Genomic DNA, 16240 nt, shown 5'->3' with positions numbered 1-16240 from the left:
CGTATTGTAGGATATTGAAGCATATAAGTGTATTTTTGTGTGTATTGTAGGATATTAAGCACATTTAAGTGTATTTTTGCAGGTTTTGTAGAATTTTTGAGCATAATTAAGTGTATTTTTGCATGTATTGTAGGATATTTAAGCATATTTAAGTGTATTTTTGCTCATACTGTAGGATATTTAAGCATATATAACTGTATTTTTGCATGTATTGTAGGATATTTAAGCATATTTAAGTGTATTTTTGCGTGTATTGTAGGATATTTAAGCATATTTAAGTGTATTTTTGCGTGTATTGTAGGATATTTAAGCATATTTAAGTGTATTTTTGCGTGTATTGTAGGATATTTAAGCATATTATTTTTGCATGTATTGTAGGATATTTCAGCATATTATTTTTGCATGTACTGTAGGATATTTAAGCATATTTCAGTGTATTTTTGCAGGTATTGTAGGATTTTTGAGCATAATTAAGTGTATTTTTGTGTATATTGTAGCTTATTTAAGCATATTTAGGTGTATTTTTGCGTATATTGTAGGATATTTAAGCATATTTGAGGGTATTTTTGCATGTATTGTAGGATATTTAAGCATATTTAAGTGTATTTTTTCACATATTGTAGGATATTTAAGTATATTTAAGTGTATTTTTGTGTGTATTGGAGGATATTTAAGCACAATTAAGTGTATATTTGCGTGTATTGTAGGATATTTAAGCATATTTAAGTGTATTTTTGCACGTATTGTGCGATATTTAAACATATTTAAGTGTATGTTTGCGTGTATTGTAGGATATTTAAGCATATTTAAGTGTATCTTTGTGTGTATTGTAGGATATTTAAGCACATTTAAGTGTATTTTTGCAGGTATTGTAGGATTTTTGAGCATGATTAAGTATATTTTTGCGTAAATTGTAGGATATTTAAGCATATTTAAGTCTATTTTTGAGAGTATTGTAGGATATTTAAGCATATTTAAGTGTATTTTTACATGTATGTGTATTTTTGCATATATTTTAGGATATTTGAGCATATTTAAGTGTATTTTTTCTTGTTTTGTAGGATATTTAATCATATTTAAGTATATTTTTGCACATACTGTAGGATATTTAAGCATATTTAAGTGTATTTTTGCACATACTGTAGGATATTTAAGCATATTTAAGTGTATTTTTGCATGTATTGTAGGATTTTTGAGCACAATTAAGTGTATTTTTGCATGTCTTGTAGGATATTTAAGCATAATTAAGTGTATTTTTGCACGTATTGTAGGATTTTTAAGCATAGTTTTAAGTGTATTTTTGCATGTATTAAGGGATATTTAAGCATATTTAAGTGTATTTTTGCACGTATTGTAGGATATTGAAGCATATAAGTGTATTTTTGTGTGTATTGTAGGATATTAAGCACATTTAAGCGTATTTTTGCAGGTATTGTAGAATTTTTGAGCATAATTAAGTGTATTTTTGCATATATTGTAGGATATTTAAGCATATTTAAGTGTATTTTTGCTCATACTGTAGGATATTCAAGCATATTATTTTTGCGTGTATTGTAGGATATTTAAACATATTTAAGTGTGTTTTTGCGTGTACTGTAGGATATTTAAGCATATTGAAATGTATTTTTGCAGGTATTGTGGTATTTTGCGCACATTGTAGGATATTTAAGCATATTTAAGTGTACTTTTGCATGTATTGTAGGATATTTAAGCATATTTAACTGTATTTTTGCATGTATTGTAGGATATTTAAGCATATTTAAGTGTATTTTTGCATGTATTGTAGGATATTTAAGCATATTTAACTGTATTTTTGGATTGATTGTAGAATATTTAAGCATATCTAAGTGTATTTTTGCATGTATTGTAGGATATTTAAGCATATTTAACTGTATTTTTGCATGTATTGTAGGATATTTAAGCATATTTAAGTGTATTTTTGCGTGTATTGTAGGATATTTAAGCATATTTAAGTGTATATTTGCGTTTAGTGAAGGATATTTAAGCATATTATTTTTGCATGTATTGTAGGATATTTAAGCATATTATTTTTGCACATACTGTAGGATATTTAAGCATATTTAAGTGTATTTTTGCGTGTATCGTAGGATTTTTGGGCATAGTTCAGTGTATTTTTGCATGTCTTGTAGGATATTTAAGCATAATTAAGTGTATTTTTGCACGTATTGTAGGATATTTAAGCATAGTTTTAAGTGTAGTTTTGCATGTATTACAGGATATTTAAGCATATTTAAGTGTATTTTTGCACGTATTGTAGGATATTGAAGCATATAAGTGTATTTTTGTGTGTATTGTAGGATATTAAGCACATGTAAGTGTATTTTTGCAGGTATTGTAGAATTTTTGAGCATAATTAAGTGTATTTTTGCATGTATTGTAGGATATTTAAACATATATAACTGTATTTTTTCATGTATTGTAGGATATTTAAGCATATTTAAGTGTATTTTTGCGTGTATTGTAGGATATTTAAGCATATTTAAGTGTATTTTTGTGTGTATTGTAGGATATTTAAGCATATTTAAGTGTATTTTTGCGTTTATTGTAGGATATTTAAGCATATTATTTTTGCATGTATTGTAGGATATTTAAGCATATTATTTTTGCATGTACTGTAGGATATTTAAGCATATTTCAGTGTATTTTTGCAGGTATTGTAGGATTTTTGAGCATAATTAAGTGTATTTTTGTGTATATTGTAGGTTATTTAAGCATATTTAGGTGTATTTTTGCATGTATTGTAGGATTTTTGAGCATAATTAAATGTATTTTTGCTCATACTGTAGGATATTCAAGCATATTATTTTTGCGTGTATTGTAGGATATTTAAACATATTTAAGTGTATTTTTGCGTGTACTGTAGGATATTTAAGCATATTTAAATGTATTTTTGCAGGTATTGTGGGATTTTGCACACATTGTAGGATATTTAAGCATATTTAAGTGTGCTTTTGCATGTATTGTAGGATATTTAAGCATATTTAAGTGTATTTTTGCGCATACTGTAGGATATTTAAGCATATTTAAATGTATTTTTGTGTTTATTGAAAGATATTTAAGCATATTTAAGTGTATTTTTGCGCGTACTGTAGGATATTTAAGCATATTTAAATGTATTTTTGTGTTTATTGAAAGATATTTAAGCATATTTAAGTGTATTTTTGTGTGTACTGTAGGCTATTTAAGCATATTTATGTGTAGTGAGTTTCAAATATACCCCCCCCACCCCCCACCTCCCTCCATCCTCCTGTTTTTGGATTATATGTGGATGAATTTTGCCCTTTCTTCGCCACGTCAAAGACTGCATCAAGAAAAACAATGGGACACCCATAAATAGGGTTTAGAGAACATGCACCCAATTTACTTTGACAGTGGGTGGGGGTGGGGGGGGTGTTTATGTGTGTGCGTGCACAGTTGTAGGTCACTTTGACAGCTGCTGCAAATGAGGCAATATCGCAGGTATTGACTGACATCATCGGCCCCGGGCCCTCTGGTCACTGAAAAAAAAAAAAAAAAAAAAAGTGGTCATCATAAATCACTAGTTGCATTAACAGTCGATGTTCGAGCATAAACTGAAGAGAATCCAAAGCTACTGTTATTTTAGCAACGATGTCAAACCCATTCCTGCATTCCTGGGGTTTAATAGAAAGCTTAGGGTCACGTTTTATTAAGAAACTGTTTAAAGAGTCTGTTTAATTACATTTACTGCAGTGTAAGATGTGCAGAAAATCCCACAGGTGTGCGCCTTTTAGGCACACTTTGCATTTCATTAAAAAAAAAAAAAAACTTCATATTATTATTATTTTTTTTTTTTTTCACAACTTAACCCTTTCATGCATGAATTATGAGAACTTTAATCAAGATTTTTTACCCAAGGGATTCATTCCTCTTTGGGCGTGACCCCCCCACCCCCCCAAAGAAAAAAAAAAAAATAAAAGCAATGCAATTGAATTTTTTTATGAACCTATTTTTCATGGAGTTACAAAAATGTCCACTCACCTAGACAATATGTGTTTCAGTTTAGAAAAAAAAACAAACAAAAAAAACATGTATTTACTGTTATACTGTGTGAAAACTATTAAATAAAAACATGTTAAATGCAGCTAATCTGATGTTTTCTCACATTTTAACGTAGTCTAATACTAGTTATTACTCACTTCATGGAGGTAATATGCAAAAAAAAAAAAAAAAAAAAAAACCTGTTAATTACAGTCTAATAACAATTAGTATTTTTTTTTTTTTTTTGCACATTGTAAACAAAAGAAAATTACAAGACTAGCATCCGTCTCCCAAGTGTGCCTAAAACGCACTATTTCTTCCATTCGATATGTATGATTAGGGCTGACCTGGATTTACAAAAATAAAATCATATTAGAGCAGAAAAATAAATCAATATTTAATGGTTTGATTTATAGATGTGCATTTTACACACACTTGGTGACAGATGCTAATATTTTTGAACATTTAACCTAGCGCCAAAAATAATAATGCAAATTAACCGATGTTGCTGTTAATCCTTGACATATGCCAGGATGAAAAAATCAAATAATATGTGATCCACTTTTTATATAGTATTTTGAAAAAAAAAAATAATAATAATAATAATTTTTGTTTTTTGCATCCAAAAAATGGTTTGTTTACATTACAAACACAGCATTTAAAGGGTTAAAAAATATGACAGTTATTGAGTATCTGGTATTTTTATTTATGGCTCAAGTTGATGAAATAGAAAAAAGTGTAAAAGAATTAAAAACAAAGTGTATGAATTTTTTTTTGACATTACTCCACAAAAATAATAATGCAAATTAACCAATGTTGGAGTTAATCCTTGACATATGCCAGGATGCAAAAAAAAAAAAAAAAAGTGATTAAGTTTTATATAGTATTTTGAAAAAAAAAAAAAGTTTTTTGCATCTAAAAAATGTTTTTTTTACATTACAAACACAGCATTTAAAGGGTTAAAAAAAAAAAAGATAATTATTGAGTATTTGGTATTTTTATTTGCAGCTCAAGCTGATGAAATAGAAAGAAGTGTAAAAGAATTAAAAACAAACTGTATGAACATTTTTTTTGGTTATTATTCCACAAGTGTGCCAAAAAAGCACACTTGGTGCTTAGTAAGGGCCTTACTGGAGGGTTAATAATAATAATCAATTAGAGCAGAGGTTTAAAAACGTTGCTTTACGACTGTTCTCAAAGGAGCGCAAACTGATTGTAAACCATTTTTAATGCGCTCGTCATTAAAGATCTGTATTTGTGTCAAGATCAGACCGTTTTTTTTTTCCGCTGCTGCAGGCGTAGAGATTAAATTTTACCGAGCTAAGACGTGTCAACGCTCAATGCCTGTCAGCGTTTACAACTAGGAAAATAATAGTCTATCAGTCGAGTTATTTATTGAACATAACCTACATCATAAAAGAAAACAAAATCTGCGTTGGAGGCTGAATTTATGGAATATTGAGGAGTTATTCCAGGGGGTTATTATGAGAAAAAAAACATGGGGGGGGGGGGGGGATTTTATACAAGTTTAGTTCTATTTAACCCATAAAATAAAGACCAAGTGGTACTTTTGTGGTAGTTTCTAAATGGATTTTTCTCCATTTCTTAAGTGATTTATTGTAACATTATCTCCTATATTTGGCATTTTTTCAGCAAAAATCCGGTATTTTCCTTTATTTAATCTAATAATCAGGTAGATGTTCATTAAAGATCATATTAAAGTTGAGGGTTATTATATCAAAAACAGAAAACTGATGAAAAAGTGACTCTTTCAGCGAAATATATCATTAACTGAACCTCTCCATCCATTTTTTTTTCTTTATTTAACATTTTTTAAGTCATTTATCACCCTTTATTATAATGTTATCCTCTGCATTTTTGCATTTTACAATGAAAATCAGGTATTTTCCTAGATTTAATCTAATAATCATGTTGATGTTCATGAAAACCCATTTTTCAACAGAAAAATCATGTATTTGTTGGTTAGTTATGCTACATTTGCTCAGTCAAAGCCAGGATTCAAACTACCAATGTTTTAGTCATTGGATGACCGACTCTACCAACTGAGCCACAGCCACCCACCCTTGTCTACAAAAAGAAATCTGGTACCTGCTGAACTGAAGAAAAGGGAGGGTACCAGATGGGGAATCTAGGATCGAATGTTCTCCAGTGAAAGTCCTGAGCGCAAACCTTAGAAATAAGACTAGGCAATAAAAAAAAAAAGCAAAAACGTGTGATTTTACCCATTTTTCAGCGTCAACCCTTATGAAACAAAAATATATGGCAATATATTGAAAAATATAATGCATAATATTAAAAAATACATTTCCATATATGGGAAAGTAGTGCATATATTTTCCCAATATACTGCAATATATGCTTTAATCATATAGTGATACATATAAAACATATATTGCAATGAAGACAAAAACTGCCCTATATTTTTACATATTTTATTGAAACTCAATTTCTTTCCATTGACACAAGTTTACATAAAGCAGATATTTATCAACACTTACATTACGTGGTATGCATAATAACATATTTCATGAAAATATGCATCGTGATATACATGAAAAAAGTGTTAACTGAAAAAAGATGCTTTCTTACTCATTTTGGCAACATAGGATGAAAAAGATGTATATATATATATATATATATATATATATATACATGCATATTTTTTGAAGTGTATTACTAAATATATAATTACATATATTTAGTAATACACTAGACAATATATGTATGTATATATGCATACATGCATTATGAAGTGTATTACTAAATATATAATGACATATATTTACATATATAAGTAAATATATTGTCATATATGTTTCAATATATGGAAAGCGGCAATTCCTTATGTATTTTTCAATATATTGTAATATAATACAAAATATATTGACACAATATATTATTCTGTATATTTTAAATATAAATATATATTATACAGTAATATATTTTTCAGTCAGTAATATATTGACAGACAATATATAGAGAAATATATTTTCTTTGCATAAGGGAAATGACCTTGACCTTGGCTAAAATCATGTGACCTTGACCTGTACATGATTTGAGACCTTCATAAATGACAGTAGCCTCCCCCAAAACCTCTAAAATGACATTTGCACGAGCAAATATGGCATGACTAACCAACAAATGCATGATTTTCCGTTGAAAAATGAGTTTTCTGCACCCTAAAGATAGCAGTGTGTGTGTGTGTGTGTGTGTGTGTGTGTGTGTGAGGGGGGAGGGGTCTAAAACTTTACGAGTTGGACCAAATTTTTTTTTTTTTGGGGAGTTACTAATATATAACAGATTAACTTGTCAAATTAAGAGCTTGATCGGAAAAGAAGTCCCAAAAATGAGACGCTCTAATATCCTCCGATCATCATTGATGGATTGTGAAATGGCCCACTGCAAATCAAATTTTGCCAAATGTGGCCCCTGAACTGACACCTCTGCTGTAGACCACATTGGACCGAACATTGTTGCCTCACTGTCCTCACTGTAACTGTTGCTGTCACTGTCTTGTAATGTATGTAGAAATTACCAAAAATAGTCACTTGCCCGATAAAGGGTTAAAGACCCAATGAGTTAATGGTACAATAAAAATGCGGGGAAAAAAAGTATAATTCAAGGGACAGAAATTCCTAAAATAATGTCATTAATTATTATAGATGAGCATGTTTTCATACATAAAAGGTATGCTGATTATTTTCGGAGCTGCTAACCTTATCCCATATTCAGGAAAAACCATTGATCCACATCACAGTCGCAGTGTGGAAACATGGACACCCTTCATGCCAGGCACGTCACATCATCCCAGCTACTCTCAGGTATCCCGGCAGCGCATACTATTCTTAGACCTCTCTGTCATTTTTGTCCGCTTTGCTTCCTCTCTTGTTCAGAACAAAGACTGTGAGATGAGGGTCATCTTTTCTGACAGCAAGGGCGGTCAGCCCCTCTGAGGTTGTCATACTCTGCCGCCCTTAACAGAGCGGTGCTTTCACTGACCTCTCTTGCTCGTGTACGTGCCACGAGCCAATGTGTGTGTGCGCCGTAGGTTGTTGAAATCTCGATCTTTTAACATCGCCTGGATTCAGACGCCGCTGCGTTTGCAAATGAGAAGGCGTCGCCGCATTCTCGTCCGTTAACATCACTCTGCTTAGACATCTTTTGTTTTTTATCAGTGTGCCGGCACATTAACAGATCTGAAATCCTGTGACAGGGAGGGTGCTGACCTTTGGATATAAATAATACTCTCTATTTGACTTGTGAACAGAATGGACGGTCGGTTCTCCAAGCGACTGTTGGTGGCCGCGCTAATTGCTTTAGTGAGCTTGTCTCGTCAGCTGCCAAGTTACACTCTGCTGAGCCACGGACTTGGCCTGCGCAAGAGAGAGAGTTGGACAACAGGGCTCTGAAATATGCCAACATCCATTTGACTGCTTGGCAGTAATACAAATGGGACGGAGAAGGGAGAGAGAATATGACAGAAAGAGAATGAGATAGAGAAAGGGAAAGGGAAAGAGTTGGTCAATGAGAAACCGTTCACAAACCGGGAGGTACAGTAGCGCCAAAGCGGGATGCAAAATAGGCAGAATAGTGACTGCAGAGAAAAGTGGATATGATCCCCTCGTCTGTTTTCACTTTATTTTGGATGCTGATCGTCCACGACTGAACAGGCACTCCTCCGCTGTGTAGAATTTACATAAAAATCAATACCTATTGACTCGCCATTAAATTTATTCCCCTTTCCCCTGAACTATTTTCCCTTTTCCTCCTCCCCTTTCTAATTCCTAATGATTGCCTCTCTACTCAGTGGGGAATCTTTCGAAGCCTTGAAATTTCCTCCCTGCTTGGTTGGTATCAACTCAACGGCGGCTCATGAAACTGCCTGTCATCCAAATCAGGCAGGGGCTGAGTGACAGCATATCAAATCCTGATCTTTTAACTGGTTGTGGTTGGATGGAAGAAGAGAAAGAAGAAGAAGAAGAAGAAAAGAAAAGCCGATGAAAAGAAAATCGCCCCCGAAGGCTGTCTGTGGAGTCAAGAATCTTGGCACGCCGGCAGAGGTTGATTTGTGCGTGTATTTTCTCCGAGCCTTGTATAATGGCTTTGACACTGAGCCTTCTCATTGTGACCATCAGTAGTAAGCCTCCATGTTAGGTCACCCACCATATTTCCTCTCTTGGCAGTGGTATTAAAAGTGTCAGTCTGGGAGCGCCAAAGAAAGAAGCGGCGACGTCCTCCCTAACATTTCCACCTGACAGTAAACATACCACAGAGCATATTTTCTCGAGGGCGACATTTCTTTAGGGGAGGTATCAATGCGATATTCTTTTGTCAGCTACAGTCAAAAGCACGGAGCTACGTATCAAACGACTGCAATTTCTAATGGTATTTCGCAGTCGCCGCAATGATCGTCGGTTATTGAATGTGGCGCTGTGGCGATCATTTCGTCTTCAGTAGGATCTTTTGAGTGTGATGTGGTTTAAAGAATCTTTCCATCCATGCCAATTAATTGGCTATGGGGTCGTGTTGTAGAAAAAGGCAGATAGTTGAGAAAATTGTTCAAAAGATTCTTGCCTCGGGGTATAACTGTCAGTTATAAATTGCGGACTTTGCGCGGCTGGGAACACCATGCAAAGGCGGACGCTAGAGTCTGTATAACTCGGACAGAAAAAGAACATAGAACAGAAACAAAACATCAAACTATTTTGTATTGTTTCAGCTCACTAGCGTCTGTATTTGATCATCCCAGCCTTTTAGTCAATGCAAAAGTTAGTTTCATTAAACATATCTTTTAAGGGTGGACGCTGCTGAGTGAGCTGCTACCCAGAAGCCAGAATCAACACAAGAGGTGGGGATGTCATTTACAAAATCGCACATTGTAGGAGGTCACAGAAAAGCAATTTGCTAACTCGAGGGCTGAATTTCTCTATTTAAGCTCTACTTTTTCCTCTGTTGTCTTGCGTGCCAGTAACGGCTGTTGCTTTTCTTTATCGCCATTGGTGAGACGTCGCTTGTTCTTGTGTCTGATGTAGCAAAAACTTTGCAGATGACACCGATGTGATGAGCCAGTTCGCAGACTGTAATGAGTTAGCCTGCAGGGGATTTGTGACAATATGAAATGTGGTGGTGCAGACAACAATCTGTCTTGACAAGACAAAAAAGAGTTGAATGTTGGCATGCATGGAACCCCCGAAGTGACCACCCTTGCAGATGAGAAGTCTGCAACTTCAATGTCAAAACAAAAACACAACATAAACAAAAGCAAAACCACTATTCTCAAAGGGGATGAAGAAATATTTCATAAATTGTCTTGAAAACGACATGTTGCAGTTGTCTGTGCAAATCAGAGATGTATTACCTCAACAAAATTTGTCATTAAGGAAAGATTTGCTTCTTTTTTGCTTTGGCTCAATATGCAACAAAAGGAATTATATGCAATAAAATGCTCCGATACATTTGCAGGTTTTGGTAATAAAAGAGCTGTGGTAATGCTAGGACTAAACCGGAGCTACATGACCTACCTTTACATCATAATCTATTAATGCGATCCACCGGTGGTGTCACAAAGGTCTTAATCTTCTCCCATCAAAGTCAAATAACTTCAGCAACCATGAGGTCACAGCAACCGTGACCTTTCATCAGCAAAACTGTTCCAATTTGAGGAAAATCTGTCAAAATGTTCTTGAGGTGATGATGGGCACACTGCAAGAAATGGATATCGGACGTAGATAAACCGACTTGAATTTGATAGTTTTTTTTTTTTTTTTTTTTTTAAATCTGCAGGTTTTATTTAAGGATTTCCTTCATGCCATTGAACTGGTGATACATATCAAATAATCATTCATTTTTGATTTTTTTTAACCTTTTAAAAGATCTCTCTTCATCATAATGTCATGACATTTTTTGATGCAAAAAACACAAAATATGTTTTTTTTTTGTTTGTTTGTTTTTTGTTTTTTTTTTCAAAATACTACATAAAAATTAGATTACATATTATTTGATTTTTGCAGCCTGGCATATGTCAATGATTAACAGCAACATTAACAACATTAATAAATTAATTTAGACCCTCACCTCTCAAATGAAGCCCAGATATCAGTAAAAGCAGGATTTATGCCTTAATGGCTTTGGGATCAAAAACAGTGGTTATAATGGGAGAAATAGTGCGTTTTAGGCACACTTGGGAGACTAGTCTTGTAATTTTCTTTTGTTTACAATGTGCACATTTTAGTCGGTGGCCAGAATTTGAAAGATCACGCACAAATGAACAACTTTTGAATTCTAACCTTATTTAAATTGTGAAAAATAACATGAAGTTTTTTAACACAAAGTGCAAAGCGTGCCGAAAAAGCGCACCCGGATACCGGAGGGTTAACTGTGTTTTTACTGAGTTTTGACTGTGAAACTACTTTTTGGAGTTTAACCAGGTGCTAAAAAGCAGCTGGACTGATTTAGAAAAAAGAGCCCCAAAATAAAAAACTACTTCAAATCCTTGTTGTTCAGTGTGTTAAAGTTCACAGTTCATGTTCAACATCCTAAATCTCTTATTGATGCACATTCTTAGCGCCATATTTAGTCAAAACCTGTCAAACTTCAATTCCTCTCTTTGTCTTTTTTCTGTTATTCCACCCTGTTTTGACCCTAAAACACACAGTAAAGCTTCTACAGATGCAAATTCACAAATGTCTCAGGGGTTAAAGGGTTAAAAACCAAGCAGACATATCATCTAGTCATTGCATACTTGTCTTGGATGCTCTTGTGTCTGTCTCTGTTATATAATTTGACTTTCCTTCCTTATTGCATTGTCATACTTTCGCCTGCCGCCTGATTTTGCTTCAACTTTTTTTTGTTTGTATAATACTGTCTTCCATTCATCTTCTTTATTGTCTTGCTTTGCATGCTGCCTGTGTGACTCCTTCAGGATTTTTATTCTGTTCTAGTTGCTTTCTGTCTGCCAACTTCGTCTTGTTTTGTCGCGGTAACGGCTAATTCAACATCTGGCACAAAGCGACAACGGCTGAAAAGCAGCCATTTTGCAAATTCTCACATTATTGTTGACTGATATGTACTATCCCTGAATAAATAACAAAATAACTCACTTGTAATGTTTTTTTTTTTTTTTTTCAGTAAAATATTCTTTATTGGTAAAAGCCGTTTATTATCTCGAAAGGTCATCGGTAAAATATTGATGTTTCCAGGTAGACAGTAGGTAGCTCTTCTCTAAACTGTTTTCTTCAGTGAGTCTCTCATCTCCACTGCTGTCAGCGGCCAATTCTCATGGCCGTGTCTCATGAGAGTATTAACAAAGCCTTCGACTGCCACGGAGGCTGAGGCGTGTTAAGAGAGAATAACTGGAGACAGAACACAAAAGAAGAAGTGATTTTATTTATTTATTTATTTATTTTTGTTGTCACAGACTTTTTGATCATGTGTTTTTTTTCATTGTATTGTGTTGCATTGAATCGCATTGTATTGAACCACAAAGTAAATTATATTGAAGTTTTTTTTTAAGGGACAGTTGGCCGGATCTACTAAAGGTTTACGTGTATTAAAACGTGCAAACTCATTACACATGCCAAAAAATATAGAAACTGATTTACTAACAGTGCACACTAAGGGTTGTGTCTTTCAAAGGTGCAATATAGCGCAAAATAGACACAGTAAATATGCAATATGGGGCATTTGCATGCAGTTGTGCATGTGTTGGGAGAAGAAAATGTAAAATATATAAACCCTTTCATGCATAGGTCACTACAGTGGATGCTTATTCTCCAGCTGTTCTCTTGTATATTCATGTGTTTTGTTGTTTCAGTTTCATATCAGCCAACACAGTGGAAACTTACCCATCATCCCATATCCTGACATTCATACCATTACTGTAACTGTGCTGTTCTTGATAAACCTGATCTGCAGTGACATGTTTGAGTGTAAATCAATTGTTATTTGTTAGAAAAAAAGTTTTTTTTTTGCATATTATCTCCATGAAGTGAGTAATTATACTCAGTGCCGATGAAAACGCAACACTTGAATGTGTTTTATTGTTCCTGAGCTGCATCAATATGTTTAAATTGCACCTGTATAAGATAATCCCAGATAATTTCTTAACAACCTGTGATGGGTTTAGCTATAGTCACGCTTGAATGAACTTGTCTGCATTCATAAGACTTGTTTTTCTGCTCAACTTAAGGAATTGTGGTCAGTTAAGGAGTTAAGGAGGCACGAAAATCATTTGCAACTAGAAGCACTCGGAGAGCGCAGACCTCCGCCAAGGCTGATCAGTGGCCCCCCCCGTGGGCCCCCCCACGCCAAGGAGGTTATGTTTTTGCCAGGGTTTGTTTGTCTGTTTGTCTGTCCGTTAGTGTGCAACATAACTCAAAAAGTTATGGACAGATTTTTTTCAAATTTTCAGGGTTTGTTGGAAATGGGCCCCCCCGTGGGCCCCCCCACCCCCGATCACCACCAAAATTTAATCATTTCTTCCTTATCCCATTTCCAACAAACCCTGAAAATTTCATCCAAATCTGTCCATAACTTTTTGAGTTATGTTGCACACTAACGGACAGACAAACAAACAAACAAACCCTGGCAAAAACATAACCTCCTTGGCGGAGGTAATAACTCAGCGATGCCTAGACTGACACGTGACCAAAGATGCCATGCTATGGGGCTCCTGGAGGCCAGAATCTCTGCTCGGCAGGTGGCACGTCGTTTTGGATGCAACGTGTCCACCATAGTCAGGATGCAACAGAGGCATGAAGAATTATTCTCTGGATTTGTCGCCGATCGAGCACCTGTAGGACCAGCTTGGGCGCCATGTTGCCAATAGGACTCCTGCGCCACAGAACAGACAGGAACTGGTTACGGCTCTGGAGGAAGAGTGGGTCAATATACCCCAGGACAACATCAGAAGGCTTGTGAGGTCCATGAGAAGGTGTATTACAGCCTGTATGAATGCAAACGGAGGTCATATTCCATACTGAATTCTAGAACTGAATTTTGTGACTTTTGGTTTTGGGGGTCCTTGAGTTTGTATTTGTATTTGTATTTGTATTTATTTATTTAGCACAATAAAAAAAACAGTGCAGGGAGGGAACGAAGCCCAAAGGGCTTGTACAGAGTTCCACTCCCATCATCTATTATAAAATAAAAAATAAAAAAAAATAGAATGTACAAACATAAGAAAACAATAATTAAACAACAATTAATATAGAAAACACTGAAAAAGTCAGGACAGGAGAGTTTCTTTCTTTATCCTTATTTTTTTGTCAAATAATTTGGATGTGATTTTTTATTTTTTACTGTATAGAAATGGCCTATGGTTAATTCCAAAGAGCTTATGGAATAAAAATCCTCATGGATTTAAAAAAAATATATAAGAATCTTCAAGTGTTGTGTTGTCATTGGCACTGAGTATACTAGTATTAGAATATGTTAAAATGTGAGAAAACATCAGATTAGCAGCATTAAAAATGTTTTTTTATTTCATTGTTTTCATATCACTTTCTGATATTGGGTTTTAAATACGTTTCTTTACTTCAAAAATTAAATGCATAGATATTTTTGGAACTCCATAGAAAAAAAAAAAAAGAAAAAACTCGATCATATTGTTTTTTTCATGCCTAAGGAAGAATAAAAACACTCAAGAGAAAAAATCTTGGCTAAGGTTCTCACAATTCACAATTCATGCATGAAAGGGTTAATTTAGCACACGCAAAGGGATTTATCAAATCCGAAAGCAATTTTGCTCATAGAAACTGCATCTGTATTTAACATGTCTCAAAAGGAGGTGCAAACGGATTGGATGCATAATTGCGCACACATGGCTGTGGTTCGGAGATATCGAAATGATGAAGCGGAATGCAGAGAATGCATTTTTCACCCTTTTGGAGTGACGGGAGAAAGAATAATTGAGACGTATGACAAAAAAAAAACAACAAAACAAAACAAATATATATATATATATATATATACAGTACAGGCCAGAAGTTTGGACACACCTTCTCATTCTTCGCATTTTCTTTATTTTCATGACTATTTACTTTGTAGATTCTCACTGAAGGCATCAAAACTATGAATGAACACATATGGAATTATGTCCTTAACAAAAAAGTGTGAAATAACTGAAAACATCTCTTATATTCTAGTTTCTTCAAAGTAGCCACCCTTAGCTCTGATGACTGCCTTGCACACTCTTGGCATTCTCTTGATGAGCATCAAGAGGTAGTCACCTGAAATGGTTTTCACTTCATAGCTGTGCCTTGTCAGGGTTACTTAGTGGAATTTCTTGCCTTATTGATGGGGTTGGGACCATCAGTTGTGTTGTGCAGAAGTCAGGTTGATGCACAGCTGACAGCCCTATTGGACAACTGTTAGAATACATATTATGGCGAGAACCAATCAGCTAAGTAAAGACAAACGAGTGGCCATCATTACTTTAAGAAATGAAGGTCAGTCAGTCTAGAAAATTTCAAAAACTTTGAATGTGTCCCCAAGTGCAGTCGCAAAAACCATCAAGCGCTCCAATGAAACTGGCTCACATGAGGACCGCCCCAGGAAAGGAAGACCAAGAGTCACCTCTGATGCTGAAGATAAGTTCATCTGAGTCACCACCCTCAGAAATCGCAAATTAACAGCAGCTCAGATTAGAGACCAGATGAATGCCACACAGAGCTCTAGCAGCAGACACGTCTCTACAACAACTATTAAGAGGAGACTGCGTGAATCAGGCCTTCATGGTCAAATAGCTGCTAGGAAACCACTGCTCAGGAGAGGCAACAAACACAAGAGATTTATTTGGGCCAAGAAACCCAAGGAATGGACATTAGACCAGTGGAAATCTGTGCTTTGGTCTGATGAGTCCAAATTTGAGATCTTTGGATCCAACCGCCGTGTCTTTGTGCGACGCAGAAAAGGTGAACGGATGGATGCTACATGCCTGGTTCCCACCGTGAAGCATGGAGGGGGAGGTGTGATGGTGTGGGGGTGCTTTGCTGGTGACGCTGTTGGGGATTTATTCAAGATTAAAGGCAACCTGAATCAGCATGGCTACCACAGCATCCTGAAGTGACATGCCATTCCATCCGGTTTGCGTTTAGTTGGACCATCATTTATGTTTCAACAGGACAATGACCCCAAACACACCTCCAGGCTGTGTGAGGGATATTTGACCAAGAAGGAGAGTGATGGAGTGCTGCATCAG

This window comes from Sphaeramia orbicularis, chromosome 2 (assembly GCF_902148855.1).
Source record: "Sphaeramia orbicularis chromosome 2, fSphaOr1.1, whole genome shotgun sequence".
Taxonomy (NCBI): domain Eukaryota; kingdom Metazoa; phylum Chordata; class Actinopteri; order Kurtiformes; family Apogonidae; genus Sphaeramia; species Sphaeramia orbicularis.
The sequence above is the reverse complement of the archived record's forward strand: the minus strand, read 5'-3'. Positions refer to the sequence as shown.